Here is a 6,753-nt window from a genome sequence, read left to right as displayed (position 1 = left end):
AGGGCAGGAACACCTCTATCACCAATGTAGTGAATAGGAGGCAATCTAACTGCTAATCATCACAAAGATCCTGTGACATAGATGTCTTTATTACAGTTTCACTGATGAAGAAATTAAAGTTCAGAAAATTATAGATAATTGCCCTCAACCACACAGGAGAGTGCCAAAATAGAGTTTAACTTGGTCCTTTCACAAAATAAAATGTAAAAGAGTCATTGTGTTTTCCTTGCAATGCACATTCATTCCCAGCTATTTCTTCTTTTCTCCCCCGAACCTCAGTGGCTAGAAACCTAGAAAATTTCTTTTTTTCCTAGACCTTCTTGCCAATAGGAATTTCAATATTTTATATATTCTGCTAACAAGATGGCCTCCCATGAGATTTGGAAGGTACAAGGGAAACAGAAGTCATCTTTCTTTGCAGCTACAGTGGCTTTGGTAAACATAGGCTTTAAAGAAGTTTCTGTTTTAACTTCCAGTCATCTGCCTCAGAGATGCAGACTATTCTTGGAGTTTCCTACAATTTTCTGATCTCTGGGAGATAGCAGAAACTCCTACTATTCTTCGAATTCTGTGGCAAAGGACCTAAAAACTAGAGATGACCTCCCCTTCAACTTCACTCATCTAATTCTGTATATTAAATCTCATCCACTGATAGCTTCAGTTTTTTCCCCTATGCTCATTGAATCTTCAGGACTTTTCACTCATCCCTGTTAATAGATGACCAATTTAGATCTCTGTCTAAGCCCCAAATTGAAATGATCACTCTCCAAACTACATCTTCAACAAAGAATCCTTTTCAGAATGTAACATGGTGTGTCAACTATCTCCAAATTAAAAAAAAATATTCACTGATTTTAAGTGTCCACTCAATGTTTTTTAGTAAATTTAGAGTTGTGCAACCATCACCAAAGTCAAATTTAGACATTTCCACACACATACCCAAAAATAATCCCATCTGCCTATTTGCACTCAATCTCTACTCTTATCCCAGCCCCATACAACCATTAATCTATTTTCAGTCTCTATATATTTCAGTCTTTATATTTTTAGTCCTTTCACAAAAATTGAATAATACAATATGTAGTATTTTGTATCTGGTTTATTTTACTAGCAAAATGTTTATGAGACTTCCATGTTATAATATTTAACAATCCTGCATACTTTAATAGCGCTTAAAATGCTTAATAGTATTTTGTATGAATATACTTCAGGTTGTAAACATTCACAGATTGATAAGACATTTGGGCTGTTTTCATTTTTTGGCCATTAATAATAATGCTGCTACAGACATTCAACAATCTTTGTAGGAACATATGTTTTTATTTATCTTGAGTGAATGTGTAGGAGTACAGTCATATAGTAAATTTATGTTTAGCCATTTAATAAACTTATGTTTTCCAAAATGAATGCATTATTTTACATTTCCACCCTCAATGGATGGGCTTCAATTTCTCTACATCCTCATAAACACTTTTTATTGTTTGTCACTTTGATTACAATTATTCTACTGGATATGAATTAGTTTAGATTTGTATTTCTCTAATGAGTAAAGATGAGGTTTTTATCATGTAGTTATTGGATAATCATATATCTTCATTGATGAAATATCTATTAAAATATTTTGGCCACTTTTAATTGGCTTATTTGTCCTTTTGCTACTTAGTTATAAGAATTGCTTATATACTTAAGATAAAAGCTCTTATCAGATACATGATTTGCAAATATTTTTACCAATGGGTGGCTTGTTTCTTCTTATTCTTTTGAAGTCTAGTGGTATTGGCTGATGAAGTACAATTTACTATTTTTTCCTTTTGTAGATTGGGTTTTTAGTGTTGTATGCAAGAGATCATTGCCTAATACTAGGTCATGAAGATTTGAATCTGATTTTTCTGAAAGTATGAAAGTACTGTTTTAGCTACTGCATGTAGAGTTATCTATTATGAGTTAATTTTTGTATGATGTGAGGTAAAAGTCTAAATATGTCATTTTGCCAGTTGAAGTTCAGTAGTCCCAGCACCAGTTTTTCCAGCTTTATTGAAATAATATTGATGTATAACATTGTGTAAATTGAAGGTGTACAAGGTAATGATCTGATACACATGTATTGTGAAACGATTACCACAGTAAGGTTAGTTAATATATCCATCATCTTACATAATTATTTATTTGTGGTGAGAACATTTAAGATTTACTCTTAGTGACTTTGAGGTATATAATACAGTATCATTAACTATAATCACCATGCTGTACATTAGATATCCAGAAACTTTTTGTCTTTTAATTGGAAGTTTGTACCCTTTGACTGACATCTCCCTATTTTCCCTTTTTCCCAACCTTCAGAAACCACCAGTCAACTCCTTGTTTCTCTAAGTTTGGCTTTTTAGATATCACATAGGAATATCATATAGCATTTATCTTCTGTTTGACTTATTTCAGTTAGCATAATGCCTTCAAGGTCTACCTATCATTTCTGTCATCACAAATGGCATTATTTCCTTCTTTCCCATGGCCTAAGAATATTCCTGTGTGTGTGTGTGTGTGTGTGTGTGTGCGCGCGCGCGCCACATCTTTACCCATTCATCTGTAGACAGACACTAAGTTGTATCTGTATCTTGGTTATTGTGAATAATGCTATAATGAACATGAGAATGCCAATATCTCTTTAAGATTCTAATTTCATTTTCTTTGGATATATACTCAGAAGTGGGATTGCTGGATCTGATGATAGTTCTATTTTTAACTTTTTGAGGAATCTTCATGCTATTCTCCATAGTGACAGCACCAATTTACATTTCCACCAACAGCACACATTCTCTTTTCTCCATATACTTGCCAGCACTTCTTATCTCTTATCTTTTTTATAATAATAGCCATTCTAACAAATGTGAAGTGGTATCTTATATTTTGGTATAAGTGGTATCTTATATTCTCCCACTACACAGGTTGCCTTTTCATTTGGTTAACTGTGTCTTTGGTTGTACAGAGAAGCCTTTTAGTTTGATATAGTCTCATTTATTTATTTTTGCTTTTGTTCCTTGTGCTTTTGGTATCATATTAAAAAATTCTTTGCCAAGACCAGTGTCAGGGAGATTTATACCTGTGTTTTCTTCCAGAAGTTTTATGGTTTCAGGTCTTTTGTTTAAGTGTTAAATTCATTTTAAATTAATTTTAATGAATGTTAAAAGGTTCAAATTTAATTATTCTGCATGTGGTTATCCAGTTTCCCCAACATAATTTATGGAAGAGACTGTCCATTCCCCATTGAGTATTCTTGACTCTTTTGCCAAATATTGGTAATCATCTTTCTGGCCATACATGCCAACTATTTGTTGATTGTATTTCTGGGTTCTCAATTCTGCTCCATTGGTCTGTCTTTTTTCATGCTAGTTTTGATTACCATCACTTTCTAACATAGTGTGAAATCAGGAAATATGATGCCCCTAGCTTTATTATTTCTCAAGATTGCTTTAGCTATTTAGGTATTTTTGTGGCTCTCGGAATTTTGGGATTATTTTTTCTATTTCTGTAAAAAATGCCATTGGAATGTGATAAGAATTGTACTTAATCTTTACATGGCTTAGGGTAGTATGGGCATTTTAACAATATTGTTTCAATCAATGAACATGGGATACTTTTCCATTTACTTGTGTTTTGTTCAATTTGTTTAATCAATGTCTTACAGTTTTCAGTGTATAGATCTTTCCCTTATTTGGTTATGTTTATTCCTAAGTATGTTATTGAGACTTTTCCAGCTTTACTGACTCATAGCTGACATGTAGCATTGTGTTTAAGGTGTATGGTATGTTGATTTGATACATTTACATATTGCAAAATGACTACCACAACAGCATTAACTAACACCTCCAGCCTATCACAGTTATTATTTCCTTTTTTGTAGTGAGAACATTTAATACCTACTCTCTTAGCAACATTCAAGCAAATAATATGGTATTATTAGCTATAATCACTGTGGTGTACACTAGATCCCCAGAACTCATTATTCTTATAACTGGAAGTTTGTACCTTTTGACCAGTATCTCCCCCACCACCATACCCTGGAAACTACCACCCTGAACTTTATTGTTTTTGATGTTTTTGTGAATAGGGTTATTTTTCTTATTTCTTTCTCAAATATTTTATTGTTAGTGTATACAAACACAATAAGTTATTGTATATTAATTTTGTATTCTGGGGATCCCTGGGTGACGCAGAGTTTTGGCGCCTGCCTTTGGCCCAGGGCGCGATCCCGGAGACCCGGGGTCAAATCCCACATCGGGCTCCCGGTGCATGGAGCCTGCTTCTCCCTCTGCCTATGTCTCTGCCTCTCTCTCTCTCTCTCTATCATAAATAAATAAAAATTTTTTAAAAATTTGTATTCTGCAACTTTACTGAATTTGGTGATTAGTTCTAGGTTTTTTTGATCGAGTCTTTAGGACTTTTTAAATATAAGATCATTATATTTGCAAATAGCAACACTTTTACTTCCTCCTTTACAACTTAGAAGTATTTTGTTTCCATTTTTTTGCCTGATTTCTCTAACTAAAAATTACAGTACTCTGTTGAATAAAAATGGTAAGAGTAGGCACCCTTGTCTTGTTCCTGATCTTAGAGGAAATACTTTCAATAACATTATTGATGGGCTTTTTACATATGGCCTGTATTATGTTGAGGCATGTTTCTTCTATACACAGTTTGTTGAGAGTGTTTATCATGAAATGATGCTGTATTTCATCAAATGCTTTCTCTGCATCTATTGAGATGATCATAAGTTTTGTGTCTTTCATTCTAATAATGTGGTATATCATATTTATTGATTTGTATATGCTGAACAATCCTTGAATCTCAGGAATAAATTCCATTATATCATGGCATATGATCCTTTTAATATGCTGTTAAGTTTGGATAACTTCTACAAATATATTCATCAGGAATATTAGTCTGAGTTTTCTTTTTTTGTAGTGTCCTTATCTGATTGGTATTAGGGTGATGATAGACTCATAAATTGAATATGGGAGTGTTCCTTTTCTCTTTAATTTTTTGGGGAGAGTTTGAGAATAATTGATATTTTTTCTTCTTTAAATGTTTGGGGAAATTGACAAGTGAAACCATCTGGACCTGGGCTCTTGTTGGAAGGTTCTTGGTTACTAATTCAATCTCCTTATTTGTAATTGGTCACTTCATATTTTATATTTCTTCATGATTCAGTCTAGATATGTTGTGTGTTTCTAGGAATTTATCCCTTTCTTCTAGGCTATCCAATTTGCTGACATGTAATTGTTCATAGTAGCCTTTTATCCTTCTTTGTATTTCGGGTATCAGTTGCAATGTTTCCTCTTTCATTTCTGATTTATTTATTTGATTCTTCTCTCTTTTTTCTTAGTATTACTAAAGGTTTATTAATTTTATCTTTTCAAAGAACCAACTCCTAGGATCTTTGATCTTTTCTATGTTTTTCTGGTCTCTATTTCGTTTATTTCTGATCTGACTTTTGTTATCTCCTTCTTCTACTAAGTTTTTAGACTTAGTTTGCTCTTCTTTTTCTAGGCCATTGAGGTTTAAATTTAGATTATTTTTTATGGAAGGAATAAACAATGAGAATAAAAGGTACAGCATAGGGAATATACTCATTGATATTGCAATAGTATTGTATGCTGATAGATGACAATTATATTTGTGGTGATCATAGCATAACATATAGAAATTTTGAGTCACTATGTTGTATACCTGAAACTAGTGTAACATTGTATGTCAACTATACTCAAATTAAAAAATTAAAATAAAAAATAATAAAGTTAGGTTGTTTATTTCAGAGCTTTCTTTATTCTTAATGTAAGCATGTCTTGTTATAAAATTCCTTCTTAGAAATGTTTTAGCTGCATCCCATATGTTTTCATATGTTGTAATAACATTTTCATTTTCCTTTAATATATTATTTACTCTCTTTTGATTCATTCTTTGACCTATTCGTTTTTCAAGAGTGTAATGTTTAATTTCCACCTGTTTGTGTATTTTATAATTTTCCTTATGTTTTTTATTTATAGTTTTATACCATTGTAGTTGGAAAGGATAATTGGTATGATTTTAATTTTCTTAAAGTTGTTAAGACTTGTTTTGTGATCTATCATATGATCTATACTTGAGAATGTTCCAAGTGTGCTTGACAAGAATGTTTATTCTGCTGCTTTTCAATGGAATGTTCTGTATATATCTGTTAGGCACATGTGGTATAAAGTATAGTTCAAGACCAATGTTTCCTGTTAATTTTCTGTCTGTAAATTCTATTCATTGTTAAAAGTGGGATATTGAAGTTCACTACTACTCTTATATTGTTTATTTTTCCTTTCAGATATGTTAGTGTTCACTTAATATGTTTTGGTTTTCAATGTTGTGCACATATATATTTATATTGTATCCTTTTGATAATTGACCCTCCTTATCATTATATAGTGACTCTCTTTTCTCTTGTTATGGCTTTTGAGTTAAAGTATATTTTGTCTGGTATAAGTGTTGCTATTCCTGTGTTCTTTTGGTTTCCACTTAAATGGGATATCTTTTTTTATCCTTTCATTTTGAGCCAAGTGTGTTCTTAAAACTAAACCAAATCTCTTATAGGTAGTATATAGCTGGATCTTGGGTTTATTTTTTGAGGTTTTATTTAAATTTCTCTTGACTAACATACAATGTAATGTTATTTTCAGGTGTAAAATTAAGGGAATCAATAATTATATATAGTATATACATCTTTCCCTTATT

The sequence above is a fragment of the Canis aureus genome, chromosome X (genome assembly GCF_053574225.1).
Source record: "Canis aureus isolate CA01 chromosome X, VMU_Caureus_v.1.0, whole genome shotgun sequence".
Taxonomy (NCBI): Eukaryota; Metazoa; Chordata; class Mammalia; order Carnivora; family Canidae; genus Canis; species Canis aureus.
This window is presented reverse-complemented; position numbering follows the sequence as displayed.